Source organism: Schistocerca nitens, chromosome 2 (genome assembly GCF_023898315.1).
Source record: "Schistocerca nitens isolate TAMUIC-IGC-003100 chromosome 2, iqSchNite1.1, whole genome shotgun sequence".
NCBI classification, from domain to species: Eukaryota; Metazoa; Arthropoda; class Insecta; order Orthoptera; family Acrididae; genus Schistocerca; species Schistocerca nitens.
The window spans coordinates 1,084,755,756-1,084,774,059 of NC_064615.1; positions in this window are offsets into that span (position 1 = coordinate 1,084,755,756).

Here is an 18,304-nt window from a genome sequence, read left to right on the forward strand (position 1 = left end):
ACTTGACAAAATCGGGTTTATATACCATCTGAAATGTTTCTTACAACACATGTATTCACCACCTCGAAAATTCTTCAAACAATTTATTCTATAAAATCCTTTAAAATTTGTTCTGTAATAATGTATACTCTTTGGAATTCGTGATAATGTTTCTCTTCTGCTATATGATCCTTGCACCTAATAGTTTCCCGACGCCATTTACAAAATATGACAGTATACATGTGATGTGTAACGGCAGTGAAAAGAACTTATCACCACTACAGGTGGTTTACCGTTAGACCGTTAGATATACGTTTAGTTTTTTGTCAAAAGATACCCAAAACCATGATCTGAAATAGTGTTTTGTTTCTCGCACTAGACAGTGCCACAAGTTACTCCAAAAAATAGTAACACAACCCACAGACACACGTCATACTAACAAATGCAAGTCCACCTTATGATGGAGGTTTAAACTTTTGAAACGCGTCGTGGAGATAAATAAACGGTGACTGGTTACAGAAAACTTGTTGTTTCATTTAGTGTCAATAACAGTCACGATAAAGTCTAACAAAAAACGTTCGCATTTAAAGTAAATCATAAATGAATATATGTGTACTATTCATTGCAATTATAAGCTAAAATCGTGACTGAAATATACGTTCCGGATTGTGCAAAACTGTAAAACGATACTGTTAGTATGTAGAATGATCCCAAATTCTTTGGGAGGGTCAAAATGTGCGAGAGAGACAAAGATAGGGTTTACTTGATATTAAGCGTAAGCTTTTGCGTTTCACGGTAAAGGTTAATTGGCTTAAGCTCAACAATTTTCATACAGTGGTATCTTGTATCTCCGACTAAAAAGCGTCATTTCAGTGCTTGCAATTTGAAAATCGTACGTTGTGATAGTAAAACAATCGGAAGGATCTTGAACATATCGTATTGTCAATTCAATGCTTTCGTTAGAGAAGGCAAGTTTCGCACAGGATTTTAAGGGAGAAGCCTTCGTTTTGGCTGAAAAAGATGATGGACTGCTGTCCCCCTTTCTTCAGTCAGTGCCCGTGCACGGCACAGATAACATCGTCTCCCTTTCTGACCTCCTTGTGTGAAATCAAGTGCAGCTAAATACTGTGTGTGTTTGTGTATAAACTGCAAAGTGCAGATATGAGAACGGATTTTCGGGGCACACCACGAGGCAGTGCAATGTAATTACCCAAAACATAACAACTCTTTCGTTCCGTAACTTTTCGTTATCGGTAACTAAATTTCCATTATTTCCGTCAGAAGCACAACCACAAATGGTCACACAATGTTCCTATAATACGTCCACCTGATGATGAGCCTGCAGAGGCCCGAAAACTACACTGGTGTCCAAATTTAAAGCAACAAACCATTATTTCCCCGTCCTGTCTAACTCACATCATACAAACTGTCAACAGATTTCGTTACGATGGCATTCTGACGATGACGACAGGGCACCTATCAAACGGGATAGTGTTTGCCGGGTACTCCCATACCCACAATCGCTGTGTACTCTGTCAAACGTTGCAGCACGGCTCGGAGAAGACTCCTACCAGGCTCTCTGCGGTGGAGGACCATGGGAACAATGGAAGAAGGACACTCACAAACTGATGTGGCCCGATGGCTTAATATGAATAGCTCTGTTGTTTTTCGGATGAGGTGACAGTTTATAGAGATCGAAACTGTATGGCCGGCCGCGGTGGTCTAGCGGTTCTGGCGCTGCAGTCCGGAACCGCGGGACTGCTACGGTCGCAGGTTCGAATCCTGCCTCGGGCATGGGTGTGTGTGATGTCCTTAGGTTAGTTAGGTTTAAGTAGTTCTAAGTTCTAGGGGACTTATGACCTAAGATGTTGAGTCCCATAGTGCTCAGAGCCATTTGAACCATTTTTTTTTTCGAAACTGTATCACAAAAACCCGGGCGGGGCCCACCACGTGAAACATCAGAAAGAGAGAACCGTTATTTGGTTGTAAGGTTCAAATGGTTCAAATGGCTCTGAGCACTATGGGACTTAACATCTGAGGTCATCAGTCCCCTAGAACTTAGAACTACTTAAACCTAACTAACCTAAGGACAACACACACATCTCCATGCCCGAGGCAGGATTCGAACCGGGCGACCGTAGCGGTCGCCCGGTTCCAGACTGAAGCACCTAGAACCGCTCGGCCACACCGGCCGGCTGGCTGTCAGAGCACGAAGGTACCGCTTTAGCACTGCACTGCAACTGGGATCAGACCTTGCAGCATCCACTTGACGTGTTGTATCAGGGCGAACGGCGCACGAAAGGCACCGGCAGAGTGCATTTACTGACGGAGACCTGCTGTATGCGTACCTCTGACGCATCTTCACAGAAGGGAACGTTTACAGTGGAGCCGTCAACATGCCACCTGGACGGTCGAACAGTGGGTCAATGTCCTTTCCGCAGATGGGTCCTGATTTGGTCGGGACTGCGATTCTCGACGGAGTCACATCTAGAGGAACATCTCAGGAGGAACACGACTCCGAGACCCAACCGTTGTGGAAATAGACGAATATCGAGGATGATGCCTAATGGCGTGGGCAGGGATTCTGTTCCACTCGAACACCTCTTCATGAACTTGTACTATTAAATCGGCAAGGTTTAACTGCTGTCAGGTATCGTGACGAGATCTTTTGACCTAATGTACGGTTGTTGCGACGTGCTGTGGGCCCCTTAATCTGGACGAAAATACTCGACCTCATAGACCAGGAGTGGCTGACGTTTCCCTGGAAACGGGAGATATTGCATGCAAGCCGTGGCCTGCTCGCTTTCTCGATTTCAATCCCATAGAGCACATCTGGGATGCACTGTGGAGACGGGTTGCATCACGTCGGCATCCACCAACCACTCCCCAAGACTTGCGAGCATCTCTGCAGGAAGGATGGGCGTTAAGTGCCTCAACATGAGACTGATGACATCATTCACAGCATGCCCTGTCTTTTTCAGGCGTATATTGCTGCCAGAGGTGCTCACACCCCATACTGAGCGCATAAACGAGTTATCGGAATGTGTGTGCAAATCTGTTAACTTGCGAAAAAACGAAGAACATTTTTGTCTACCGTTATGCATGTTGCAGTGGTTTACGTTCTGTATACTTTATACAGCTCCTACTTTACTATCGCCTGATTATACTATTTTGAGTCAAAATGAATGCAACATTGCAAGATTTCGGTTTCTTACTTTAATTTTGGACACCAGTGTAGCTAATCATACAGAAAATATATTGTGTCAAAAATAAATAAAGAAAACAATGGGTGCATATATTGTACCCAAATAAATCACCAGTCTCTACTACTCTTGCGTCTCATATTAAATGTAAGTTTTTCATAACACGTCTCTCCCTGTGAACATAATGTAATATACTGGGTGATCAAAACGTCAGTATAAATTTGAAAAGTGAATAGATCACGGAATAATGAAGACAGAGAGGCACAAATTGACACACATGCTTGGAATGACATGGTGTTTTATTAGAACAAAAAAAAATACAAACGTTCAAAAAATGTCCAACAAATGGCGCTTCATCTGATCAGAATAGCAATAATTAGCATAACAAAGTAAGACAAAGCAAAGTGATGTTCTTTACAGGAAATGCTCAATATGTCCACCATCATTCCTCAACAATAGATTTAGTCGAGGAATAATGTTGTGAACAGCACTGTAAAGCATGTCCGGAGTTATGGTGAGGCATTGGCGTCGGATGTTGTCTTTCAGCATCCCTAGAGATGTCGGTCGATCACGATACACTTGCGACTTCAGGTAACCCCAAAGCCAATAATCGCGCGGACTGAGGTCTGGGAACCTGGGAGGCCAGGCATGACGAAAGTGGCGGCTGAACACACGATCATCACAAAACGACGAGCGCAAGAGATCTTTCACGCGTCTAGCAATACTTGTTTTTTTTTTTTTTTGTTCTAATAAAACTCCATGTCATTCCAAGCATGTGTGTCAATTTTTTACCTCTCTATCTACATTATTCCGTGATTTATTAAGTTTTCAAATTTATACTGACTTTTTGATCACCCGGTATGAAGAACGCCTGGTTAGATGTGATTGCTGTGACGTTTCTACGATAAGTAAGAGGATCGTTCAATAAGTAATGCCCCACTTTTTTTTTAAAAAAAAAGGAATTAATACACGCAGACAAACGTCCTTGTTGATGCTCCACATTTGATGCTTATTTTGTGCATCGGTGAAGTTTCGAACCGTTCTTGCAGATGGCAGAGCCGTAGTACAGCTTCAAAATGGTGTCTACATACGACTGAAGTTACAAGCAGCGTGCTGTTGTTGAATTGTTGTGTGCAGAAAAAGAAACGGTGGTGAACATCCATAAACGTTTGTGTGCAGTGTATGGTGGTTCTGCAGTTAGGCGATGGGTAGAGAAAGTTACAGCCTCAGGAAATGCAGAGCTCCATGATCAGCCACGCTCGGGACCTAATGTCACAGCCACTGCTCCGGACATGCTGAATCGTGCGGATGCCATTATTCGTGCCGGCCGGCGCATCACAACTTCACCATTGGCTCTACAGTTGTCGGTCAGCATTGGAAGTGCGCCTGCAATGATCGAGACTTTCCGATATTCAAAGAGGTGCTCACGATGGGCTCCACGAATGCTCACAGCGGACCACAAGATTCAAAGAAAGGCCATTTCATGTGAATTGTTGGAGCGTTTTGAGACTGACGGAGAGACCTTTCTGTCACGGATCGTTACGGGGGTCGAAAGCTGAGTGCACCACCTTCTGCCGGATGCAAAAAGGCAGTCCATGGGGTCACATCATCCTCATTCACCAGAAAAGAAGAAATTCAAGACAACCCCTCTGCCGGAGAAGCTATGGTGACAGTCTTCTGAGATTGTGACGGCGTCATTCTCGTGGATGTGATGCCAAGAGGGTCAACCATCAGTTCAGAGGCATACGTGAAGACTCTGAATAAACTTAAGAACCATTTCCGACGTGTTCGATCGGACAAGAATCCAGCAGAAAATATTGCTCCAACACGGTCTTGCACGCCCACAAACAAGTCTGAGAATCCTGGAACACATCGCCAAATTGAATTGGACGTCATTGCCTCATCCACCCTTCAGTCCAGACCTGGCACCCTCGGACTTCCATGTCTTTGCGCCGCTTAAAGGTTCTCTATGAGGAACACACTATGAAGATGACGAGAGTGTCAGCCATGCAGTGAAAACATGGCTACGCCTACAGGGCAAGAGCTTTCACCAGCAGGGAATACATACTCTTCCACAACGTTGGCGTACGACCATAGAAAGTGATGGACACTACGTCGAGAAACAGGACACGGACAAGACATGCAGATGTACGAGAATATTGTCACCAAATTCTGACTTTTAATGATAAATATGTTATGTGAAAAAAAAGTGGGCCATTTCTTATTGAACGACCCTAGTAGATTACTAAAGATATATGCTGTCAGCTCGCGATACATTGAAAATTTGTCGTCACTGTCTCGGGGGTCTTCAGCCTGTCGAAAAGAAAAGCTTTATCTAGTCTCGTCAAGTAAGCGATACACTGGTCTGATTTAGTTCCAGGTCTTTTAGCGCGTACGATACCCGAGAGCCGGGTGATGGATGGTCTACGCCACGGTGTGGACAGATCGACGGCACTCGCCGTGTTCCAGGATAGCGCTATCAACCGGCGGTCGCTGTTGCGTCCAGATGTCACTCTTGCTGCACGGAGCGCTTCATCCAAGCATTCTGCACTGTACAGCGCAGCTTGTACTGGGATGCGAACACTAATCCTCCGTCACAGCGTCAGAGCTATTCTCAGTACTTGGTTCCAGCAAACGGTCCGCGTGAGCCACGTCAGATCTGTCAAGTGGACGTTGTATAGAGAGAGATACATTGTGAGTAAAAGGTGTATCAGATTGAATTCTTTGGTTTATTTGTTCAAATTGTAGAATGATATGACTTAAAATTAATTTCATCATACTGTAAATAAGCTTCATATCTCGGAATATGATGTTAAATTAATAATACAAATAACAAAAGACCCATTACCACAATGTTAGTAGGCTTTGGGTTTCTTAGTTAAATTACAACCGTCTGACGGAAACTGAATAGTGATGTCAGATACAAGGAGCAGTCAAATGAAAGCGAAACGGATGGGAAAAAAGTAAATAAACTGAAAGTTTCTGGTAGATTAAAATTGCGCGCCGCATCGAGACTCGATCTCAGAACCTTTGTCTTTCGCGGGCAAATGCTCTACCAACTTTTATTTTTTAAACCTCATTTCGTTCGTTAGTGTTAGTTCTATTTCTTGGGGGCGGACGTACCAGGACGCTTGTTCAGATGATCCATTAATGCAATTTTTTTTTTCAGGGCAGCTAACTCTCTGACGGAACACGCTGAGCTACCGTGCAACAGCCAACTGAGCTACCCAAGCACGACTCAAGACCTGTCCTCACAGCTTTAATTCCGCCAGCATCTCATCTCCTACCTTCCAAAATTCACAGAAGCTCTTCTTGCGAACCTTGCAAAACTAGCACTCCTGGAAGAAAGGATATTGCGGTGACACGGCATAGCCACAGCCTGGGGGTTTCATATCAGCGCACAAATCTCATTCTGGAAATATCCTCAGGCTGTGGCTAGACCTTGTCTCCGCAATATCCTTCTGTAAAGGTTGGAAGGTAGGAGACAAGGTACTGGCGTAATTGAAGCTTTAAGGAGGGATCGTGAGTCGCGCTTGGGTAGCTCAGTTGACAGAGCACTTGCTCGAGAATGGCAAAGGTACCGAGTTCGAGCCTCGGTCCGGCCCACAGTTTAATCTGCTAGGAAGTTTCATATCAGCGCACAATACGCTGCAGAGTGAAAATCTCATTCTGAAGTAAATAAACTGTTTATTATTTCAATAGTAATTGCCATAACTGTTAAAACAATTATCCAACTGAGAAACAAGAAGGTCAGTGCCTTCATGAAATAAAGTTTGTGGTTGCCTACAGAACTATAATTGACCATAATTGTACGCAGGCGAGCGTCTCTTCATCCAAAGCAAACCGGCGGCTACGAATTTCTTCAGGGCTCCAAATACATAGGAATCTCATGGGGAGAGATCAGGGCCGTATGGAGGCTGTGCAAAGGATTCCCAACGAAACTTCTTCAGCTTATTCAGAACAACGTTGGCAAAGTATGAAGCCTTCCTTACACGTCTTCCATACGGTCTCCATCTCTCCCCATGCGATTTCTAGCACTTTGGATCTCTGAAGAAAGACATCCGTCGCCGTCGATTTGCTTCGGATCACCTGGTTACAATTATGGTTCTGTAGGAAACCGCTAGCATTTTTACGTGAAGGTATTTGTAAAAATATTAACGGTTATTGCGATGGCTTTTGAAGTAATAAAAATAATAAACTTTTCACTCGAGGGAAGACTTGAACCAAGGACCTCTCGTTCCCCAGGTGCTCACGCTAACCACGGGACCATGGCGCTCCTGAGCTTACACTCTCCTTGATGTTGCTTATCTTCCGTATGGACTATTCAGTTTGTATATTTTCCTTATTTTTTCATAGTTCCACACAACTTCTTCCTGTTTTCTCGATTGATCTGTGTTCAGTTTTTCAAGGCCTATCCACTGTGCCAACTTATAACTAAATCTGACGGGGGTGCGATGGGGAGGTTCCCTTGTTAGAGGAGAGCTGTGGCGGTGACGTGGCTCTGTTGTTGTTCCCGCGTAGTGGTTTGCGAAGATGGAAAAAAATCGTGATTCGAGCAGTGAAGGGTATGAAACCAAAGGATATTCATACCAATTATCACAATACACTGGGGGACTGTGCTCCTTCATATTCAACTGTCGCCAGGTGGACAAATGATTTAAATTTGGTCGGGAGAACTTAGATGATGATCCGCGCAGTGGTCGGCCAAGATGTGTCACTAAGGCAGAAATCATTGAAAAAGTGCACAAAATGGTCATGGAGGATGGCCGATTGAAAGTGCGTGAAACTTCTCACGCTTGTGAGATATCATATGAAAGGGTATATACCACATTTTGAGTGAAGAATTAGAAACGAAAAAATTATCTGCAAGATGGATGCCGCGACTCTTGACGCTGAATCAAAAACGCTTGAGAATGGACATATCAGAATAATGTTTGACCCTTTTTAGGAGAAACGAACAAGATTTTTTTGCCCTGGTTTGTGACCACAGATGAAACTTGTGTGCACTACTATTCCCCAGAGACAAAACAACAGTCAAGGCAGTGGAAATATGCTGATTCTCCGCCACCAAAGAAAGCAAAGAAAGTTCGTCCGGCGGGAAAGGTCATGTGGCATCAATGTTCTGGATTACGAAAGGGATTATGTTTGTAGATTATCCCACCACTGGGCAAAAAATTACTGGTGGATACTATTCTAACCTCCTGGACAAACTGCAACAAAAGATACGCGAAAGAAGACCAGGTTTAGCAAAGACGAAAGTCATCTTCCATCAAGATACAGCGCGCCCGCACACATGTGCGTCGCCATTGCAAAATTACGCGAACTAAAGTATGAATTGTTGCCACACCCGCCTTATTCACCTGATATGGCTCCGTCATTCATCTCTTCCCAAAACTGAAAATTTTTTTGGTGGACGAAGATTCACTTTAAACGAAGAATTGATAGTCGGAATTACGAACTATTTTGCAGGCCTGGAGGAAACTCATTTTCGAGATGGGATAAGGCACTTGAACATCGTTGGATCAAGTGTATCAATCTACAAGGAGACTGCAATGAAAAATAAAAAAAAGTTTCAGCGATGTAAGTGCTTTTTTGCTATTCCGTGCCCAGAACTTTTTAAACAACCCTTGTACACTGATCACCCAGAACATTACAACCACCTACCGAATAGCCGGTATGTCTACTTTTGGCACGGATAGTAGCGGCGACGCGGCGTGGCGTGGAAGCAGTGAGGCCTTGCTAGGTCGCTGGAGGGAGCTGCCACCACACAAGTCAAGTAATTCCCGTAAATTCAGGGAAGTGGACGATGAGCTCTGACGCCACGCTCAATCACATCCCAGATGTGTTCAATCGGCTACAGATGTGGCGCGCCGGCCGGAGTGGCCGAGCGGTTCTAGGAGATACAGTCTGGAACCGCGCGACCGCTACGGTCGCAGGTTAGAATCCTGCCTCGCGCATGGATGTGTGTGATGTCCTTAGGTTAGTTAGGTTTAAGTAGTTCTAAGTTCTAGGGGACTGATGACCTCAGAAGTTAAGTCCCATAGTTCTCAGAGCCATTTGAAGATCTGGCGCGGTGTGTGTGTGTGTGAGGGGGGGGGGGGGGGGAAGGGTTGGCAGCTCATCGTCTGGAACCGCCACTGTGTTCCCCAAACCACTCTGTCACAGTCCTGGCCTTGCGACTTGGGGCATTATCTTCTTGAAAAATACCACTACCATCGGGAAACATGACCGCCGTGAAGGGATGTACGTGGTCTGCAGCCAGTGTACTATACTCTTCCGCAATCATGGTGCCTTACACGAGCTCTATTGGACCAATGGACGCCCACATATATGTTCCCCAGAGCAAAATGGAACTGCTGCCATCTTGTCTCCTCCCGTAGTACAAGCGTCAAGGAGCTGCTCCTCTGTATCGCGCCCATTTCAGTTATAGTTGTCGATGTCATGGCGTTAACATGGGCACATGTATAAGTCAACGGCTGCGGAGACCCTTCGTTAGGATTGTTCGGTGCATTGTGTATTAAGATACACTTGTACTCTGCCACCATTAAAGTCTGATGTTAATTTTCCGACATCTTTAACGAGGGATGGCCGCCCATCCGCACGACGTCTGGGCGTGGTTCCACCTTGGTTTCGCCACACGTTGAAGGCACTCACCACAGCACTCGTCGAACCCCCGACAAATGGTGCATTTTTCGAAATGCTCGGGCCGAGCTTCCGGGCCATCACAACTTGCTTTCGGTCAAACTCTGATTCATCGCACGCCTTCCCCATTCTACATACGGACAACACGCTCACTGATAATACTCGTACATGCACAGTGCGTGTGTCTGACTAGCAGTCATTCCTCGTCAGGTAACGCTGCTATCGCCTGGACGGTTTTACGAGGGCCGTTCAGAAAGTAACCTCCGGTTGATTTAAAAAAATACACCAAGTTAAATAAAAATATTTTAATATATACATCTTACAACTACATCTTTGCACTATTTTTCTACATAGTCTCCATAGCGATTGAGGCACTTATCGTATCTCTTCACAAGCTTTGAAATTCCTTCTGCATAAAAATCACCCGCTTGTGCCTGGAGCCAGCCTGTGACCGCATCTTTGAGCTCTTCGTCGTCATCAAACCGCTGTGACCCGAGCCATTTCTTCAAATGCATGAAGAGGTGATAATCACTTGGCGCCAGGTCTGGGCTGTAAGGTGGATGGTTGATAACGTCCCACTTGAAGGACTCAAGAAGGGCCGTTGTTCTGCGAGCAGAGTGAGGACGGGCGTTATCGTGCAAAAAAACGATACCGGAAGTCAGCATACCACGGCGTTTGTTCTGTATAGCCCGTCGTAACTTTTTTATTGTTTCACAGTACACGTCTTGATTAATGGTCGTACCACGTTCCATGAATTCAACCAACAACACCCCTTTGGCATCCCAAAACACCGTTGCCATCAGTTTTCTGGCAGAAAAATCTTGCGAGGCTTTTCTTGGTTTGGTAGGCGAATTTGAATGTGCCCACATCTTTGATTGTTCTTTTGTCTCAGGGTTCACGTACTTAATCCAGGTTTCGTCACCAGTCACGATTCTGTTTAACAATGGTTCTCCTTCGTCCTCATAACGTGACAGAAAGTCTAATGCAGAGGCCATTCTTTGAGTTTTGTGGTGTTCGGTAAGAATTTTGGGCACCCATCGTGCACAGAACTTACGGTAACCCAATCTTGCTGTCACTATCTCGTACAAGAGAGTCTTAGAAATCTGTGGAAAACCAGTAGACAACTCCGACATTGAGAAACGTCGATTTTCACGAACTTTTGCATCAACTGTCTGAACGAGTTCGTCAGTCACCAATGATGGTCTACCACTCCTCTCTTCATCATGAACGTTTCCTCGTCCACTTTTAAATAAACGTACCCATTCACGGACAACTCCTTCACTCATAACTCTTGGTCCGTACACGGCACAAAGCTCACGATGAATAGCTGCTGCAGAATATCCTTTGGCTGTAAAAAAACCTTATGACAGCACGCACTTCACATTTGGCGGGGTTTTCTATTGCAGCACACATTTCAAACTGCCACAAAAACTAGACTAGCGCAGGTACGACGTTCACTCGACCACAGCTTGATGCCGACTGAGCTGTTGAGTGCGTGAACGCACAGATGGCGTCGCTACTCCCCACACAACCCGCACTGTGACCAATCGGAGGTTACTTTCTGAACCGCCCTCGTATATCGATAGCAGGTCGGTCATCATAATGTTCTGGCTGATCAGTGTAAGTGTAAATATTTCCATGACCACTGGAGATATTTCCATATACACTCCTGTTTTTCTGTCAAACTTACACATGTCAATGCTTGACATAATGTAATCTGTGTGTGAACGGAAATATATCTCTTATTAAACGCTATTTTATGTTTAATTTCATTTTTTGGCTATATTCAGTTTTTCTTTTGCTTTGTGACAATAAATACAATTACTTAGGAAACGGTTACAAGAAGCCGCCTCGATTGCAAATAGAAACCGTATGTTGACCTAGGTTTCAGAGCGAATAGCCACGCCTTCTTCGGAACATACTAAAACTACAAACTGCCTAAAGAGGCATGGTCCAAAATTAACACATAACGCCCAATGTTGCACCATGCCTCTTTTGGCAGTTTGTAGTTTTAGTGTGTCCCGGTGTGCCGAAGAAGGCGTGGTTATCCGCTCCGAAACCTAGGTCAACATCCGGTTTCTATTTGCAATCGAGGCGGAGTCTTCATAATCATTAAATTATTTACGATTGCTGAAGCGCTGCAATGTTAAAAGTTCTCGATTACAAATAGGGTTATTGTTGTAGATTACAGTTCATTAGTTTCATTCAAGTGGAGCTATTATCTGCAACTTCCTCTGCTTGTATAAAATCGTACGGAGTTACCTGATTGTATCGCAGCCATTGGTATTAGACTTCTTGACTGTAATTTGGAAAGCGCTTTAAATTTTGTGTTGTACAGACAACTTTCTGAGGAGGACAACAATAAAAACTCCTAACACTCAATAGCCAATCGAATTATAAAAATTGTAACAATTAAAAAGTCAAGAATGATGAGGTGAGCCGCATAGCTATATGAAGGTACTTTATTCGCAGTTACCGATTTCGCGTAAGTATAGACGTATCTTCAGGTTTATATTGATTGTATTTCCGTAACGTAATCCCAGCTTTCAGGAAGCTATCCACGTTAAGAGTCAAACGACAGTGGTGGGTTGCCATAATAAAATTGAGTACTACCCAAAAGATGCTTGTCAAAATGTACACGACATAACTGCTGATTCAGCTAGGCCGAATAACACCCCGTAGTATATATTATAATATCTCGAAGACACCAGCTGTGTAAAACCAGTCAAGTAGAACTTAAATCTCGTGTAATGTGCGTACGTCCGGTCTAGAAGATTACTCATAGTTCTGCTACCATCCACGGGCTACTTACACTATATTGGCCAGTGTAGTTAATCGTACAGAAAATACATCGTATCAAAAATAGATAAAGAAAACACTAGTTTCATATTGTACCCAAATAAATCACCAGTCTCTACTACCCTTGCATCTCATGTTAAATGTAAGTTTTTCATAACACGTCCGTCCCTGTGAAAATAATGTAACATGTGAAAAATGCCTAATTAGGTGTGACTGCTGTGACGTTGCCGCGGTAAGTTAATAATTAAAGATACATCTTGTCTGCTCGCGATGCATCGGAAATCTGACATCACTGTCACGGGCATCTTCAGCCTGCCGTAAAAATGCTATATTTAGTGCTTAAGTTCTACTTCATTGGTTTTATACAGCTGATGTCTACCGAACATTATGATATATATTACGGTGTGTTATCAAACTTGGCTCATTCAGCAGTCAGCAATACAGAGTAAGCACACACTTTACACGGGACTTAAGTTCTGCTTCATTGGTTTTATACAGCTGGTGTCTACCGGATATTATAATACATACTACGGTGTGAGATCAAGTCTGGCTCATTCAGTAGTCTTGCTTTGTATATTTTGACAAGCGTCTTTTGGGTGTACTGAGTTTTATTATAACCGACCACTGTGGTTTGATTGTTAACGTGAACAGCGTCCCGTAAACTGGGACTCCGTAATTATCCATTTACATTATGGAAATATAACCATCATAATACAAAATGTTTGTGTACTGACGTGGAACCGGCAGTTGCGAATAAAGTACCTTCACATAGTTGTTCAGCTTTTGGGTATATCTTATAATTCTTGACTTTTTAATTGCTATAATTTTTACGATAATTTGAAAGGTTATTCATTGTTGACTGTTGCTATTTCCATTTTTGTGTTTATGGTCCTCAAAACATTGTTCAGTAAGTAAAACTTAAATGTTCAGTAACTGGAAAATTAAATGTATCTGAAAACAGTGTGTATTTATTAAGCTACCTACATTGTGTAAAACATCGCTCTGAATACGAGTAAAAATCATTTCAACATGTAAATGTCAATAGAACTGCTCTTTTAACGTCCCGTGAAGATTTATTCACCACGCATTAAAATTTCGAAACAAAAGTTCTTCTTCCTATAATCAATAAGGAAGGAGAAATAGACGAACTAGAGAGCAAGCAAAACCCTCGGACCGTAAAAACGAAGCGATGGCATTTGAAAGAAGAAAGAAAGATCTGAATCAACAGTCGGAGAAGAACAAAGAATTTGTAAGACATTTCTTCAGAATAAGCTGATGGAGACCGACAAAGAAAATCTTCAGCTGCATCAGCAAACTAAATGCGAGCAAAAATAAGTCGAGGAAATAAGAAAGGACGTAGAGGAATTTGGGATTTATCATAAAGAGGTCTGGGATTTCGAATGAAGGTTGACAAATTCAAAGTGCTCCAGGAAAAACGAAGTACAAGGACAGAGATCATCAAGACAAAGGAAAGTACGAGGAAACTTAGCGAAGAAATGACCGGACTTTGGTATTAGAAAAAAAGACTAAACAGAAAACCAACTATTTCTCTTAGTCCACAGTAGATCGATGTTAAAACAATAGATACTGGATATAATATAGCAAATTAACGTTCTTCTCTTAATGTGGCGTTGTTGAAAGAGACACAGTCATTACTGTAGATAAACACAAATGATATTCAAGATCCACACATGTAATTTATAGTTTCATCGCGACGTATGTAGCAAATTATTGAGATATAACAACCTGAATAATAATCGCTTGGCTGCTTCTGTAGATAATTATTTAGCTAAATGATAAATGATAATTGAATGACTAATATTTTATTTATATTTGTTAAATAAATTATTTACAAGAGAATCCAAGGTTTTTGTTATTCAAGATGTCTATTTATGGCTGCGGTTGTCCCTCATTACAAGATAGTATGTCTTCAAAGATAGTTCTGCTCTTCATTTAACTTTTAAATCCTCACCATACAATTCACAAGGGCCTTAGAAAATCAGTCCCTGCGAAATATTTCTCAGATCACGGCGCAATTCAACCTGGGGCCTCTGTTCCTACATCTGAGACTTCTTTGTCGGAGATAATAATCTCAGGATGATTCTGTTGCCGCTGAAGACTCAGAACTATCGTATTTCCCAAAAATAATGGTGCGTGTAGTGGACTACATCTTGGTAAATGATTATTCCTGATTTAGATTTGGCAAGTCGTTTTGAATATCTGATATTTTAGAAACTAGTTTTTCCAGTGGAAAGAGTTATTTGTTCGAGTCACTTTAAGAGACCGATATGTCACAAATATAACTACATGACGTGCAACTTGCGGAAAAAATTATTCAACATTAACTCGATCTAAGCAAATGAGAAATCCGTTTTAATATAGTAAGATAATGCTTCTTCCATTTAGTAATCTGAGCTTATGAAGAAATGTCTGTCTGGTTTGCCTAGATTTCCTATGAACATATGTTTATGAGATATATATAATCCACAAGCAACGTAACTGGTAAGCTGAAGGCAAATCTTTAATTAAGCTCTTGTCTTTTATCCGAAAATACAGTATAATTCTCAAGTACGGTTTTAACAATAGAACCTCATGGGCGTTGTGAATCAGACAAGCCAGTAGCAGGCGTTTTGCCGACCCCTCACACGGCGAGGGCATTAGCCAAGTCACAAGAAGGAAGCCGTGCCGAAAGCAGAGTTTCATCCACGGAGATCTCCACCCGGTCCGTGGGAAGTTCCCTACATACAGACGGAGTGCCACAAAAGCAGTTTCTTATAGTAAACCGACGGGGTCTTCATTCAACGCGAATTTCAATGCAAAAGCTGTTACCTATTTCTTGCAGGAATCAGTCTTTCCTTGCGGTAAGTGCATGTTGTACATTTTAAAAGAACTTGCAACAAATGTTTTTCTTATTTTTGAACTCTTGGAGGCTGTTACCTGTTGATTCGTGCTCTCCTCTTTAGTCGACAGGTTTCTTTAACGAGTTAAATCTCGTTACGGTTTTCACTCCGGGAATATTCAGCTGTTATTTCTCCACATTCTGAAGGTCTGTGCATTTCTGACCTTCTCAGAATTTTAGTACCCACATCTGACGTGCATTTTTTAGGAATGGAAAAAACTTCTTACGCATTATGGTACGAAAGTGTCAAAGAAGTGAAGAATAGGAACTATTTTCTGTAAAAATAGGTTTGTACGTAGAGATTCTAAAGTGGTTCCAATCGACATAATTGCGACAGTGTAATGTGTATGGGAACGCAAAGTTAAATGTTTTCTTACTTTAAATGAATTTATTACGCTCTCAATGACCGCTAGTTAACATGTCGGCCGTATAAGTCATACAGGGCTATCATCAGATATTTTTAACTTCTAACTGTGAAAATACTTAAAACTGTTCTTTCTCTCGTTCAAACAAGATGAAACTGAACATGCCGAACAATTCGTTCCGCTAAAGTTTTTCGATACGGTGTGCGCGTCTAGACTTTAAGCTTTGAGGCCAATTACCCGTCTCATCGGTGGGAGGATGAGGTGTTTTGTTGCGTTCTTCTTCAGTAGCATCATGGCGTCTGACGGTTACTCAGTTTTAGTTGCCTCTTTCACTTCAAAATAGCGTAGACATCGTTGTTGTAATGTTGCTTTTCATGCGTCTATTCTGTGCGAGTCTTTTCATCTGTGCGTAGCTATTGCAACCTACGTACATTTGAAACTGTTTACTGTATTCATGGCCTTGTCTCCCTCTAAAGTCAAGATGAGCGAACGACAATTTTAAGCGCCATCATCCCAAAAGCGACTTCGCGATTTTACGACAGCGTCATCTTTTTCGGTTTCAGTCACTACAGTAGTTGCACGCGATCTTCATATACCGAATTGTATTTTTCAAGTGTTCCAGAAATGGCTTGATTTTCGACAACTTTTCACGATTTTCATATTCTTCTGGAAGCTTGTTATCATTTACTTGCAAGCAGTTATCAAATCGATCACGAGAAACAATCACTACATCCCATATTTTAACCTTTGACCAATATATCGTTCGCGAACATACACAAATAATTATGATGGTACAATGAAAAGATATATGAATTTACGTATTCACTTAGTGAGTAAAAATTTATGTTCATGAGAGATTTGATAAAGACGATATTGGTAATTACAAACTGTATCGTCTTTTACTTTTAACGATGTGTAATAAAGCTTGACTGCTCTCATTGCAGGTACTGTTAGCCACATAACAATCCAGACAGATTGCGAGTATGTAGAATTTCATCCATAGAACTTTACCTGACAGTACTCGCAGCTGCTTCGTTGAACCATACGCGGAATGTCGTACAACATGGATAAACAATTTTTTAACAAAAACACACAGTATTAACAATGAAGAAAGTTCAGGTAGCCAACAATAAAAGAGAAATATCAGATTTTTACATTTACCTTAACGTTTAATGAATCATTTCCATTGGTGTTCTGTGCAATAATGTTTCTACAAAAGTGCTTGTATTCATGACCTAGCAGAAAATTAAACAGATGTGTAACACTGAGACAGAGCAATGGCCGAAAGTGTGTCGTTCGCTAGGTTACCTACACCAGAAATGACAAAGACAGAAGACGAGCAATTTTAATACGGAGTAAAACATGGGAGGAACGAAATCCGCGCAACGATAAGCTAAAGCGTGTCTTGCTCTCTTTTGAACTTCAAAGATATGTTTCAGGACGAAAATAAAAATTATTGTTCAGCTAAAATAATTAACGGTAGTGATATGTAATTACAACCGGCTCCAGCCAAAATACACTCCTGGAAATTGAAATAAGAAAACCGTGAATTCATTGTCCCAGGAAGGGGAAACTTTATTGACACATTCCTGGGGTCAGATACATCACATGATCACACTGACAGAACCACAGGCACATAGACACAGGCAACAGAGCATGCACAATGTCGGCACTAGTACAGTGTATATCCACCTTTCGCAGCAATGCAGGCTGCTATTCTCCCATGGAGACGATCGTAGAGATGCTGGATGTAGTCCTGTGGAACGGCTTGCCATGCCATTTCCACCTGGCGCCTCAGTTGGACCAGCGTTCGTGCTGGACGTGCAGACCGCGTGAGACGACGCTTCATCCCGTCCCAAACATGCTCAATGGGGGACAGATCCGGAGATCTTGCTGGCCAGGGTAGTTGACTTACACCTTCTAGAGCACGTTGGGTGGCACGGGATACATGCGGACGTGCATTGTCCTGTTGGAACAGCAAGTTCCCTTGCCGGTCTAGGAATGGTAGAACGATGGGTTCGATGACGGTTTGGATGTACCGTGCACTATTCAGTGTCCCCTCGACGATCACCAGTGGTGTACGGCCAGTGTAGGAGATCGCTCCCCACACCATGATGCCGGGTGTTGGCCCTGTGTGCCTCGGTCGTATGCAGTCCTGATTGTGGCGCTCACCTGCACGGCGCCAAACACGCATACGACCATCATTGGCACCAAGGCAGAAGCGACTCTCATCGCTGAAGACGACACGTCTCCATTCGTCCCTCCATTCACGCCTGTCGCGACACCACTGGAGGCGGGCTGCACGATGTTGGGGCGTGAGCGGAAGACGGCCTAACGGTGTGCGGGACCGTAGCCCAGCTTCATGGAGACGGTTGCGAATGGTCCTCGCCGATACCCCAGGAGCAACAGTGTCCCTA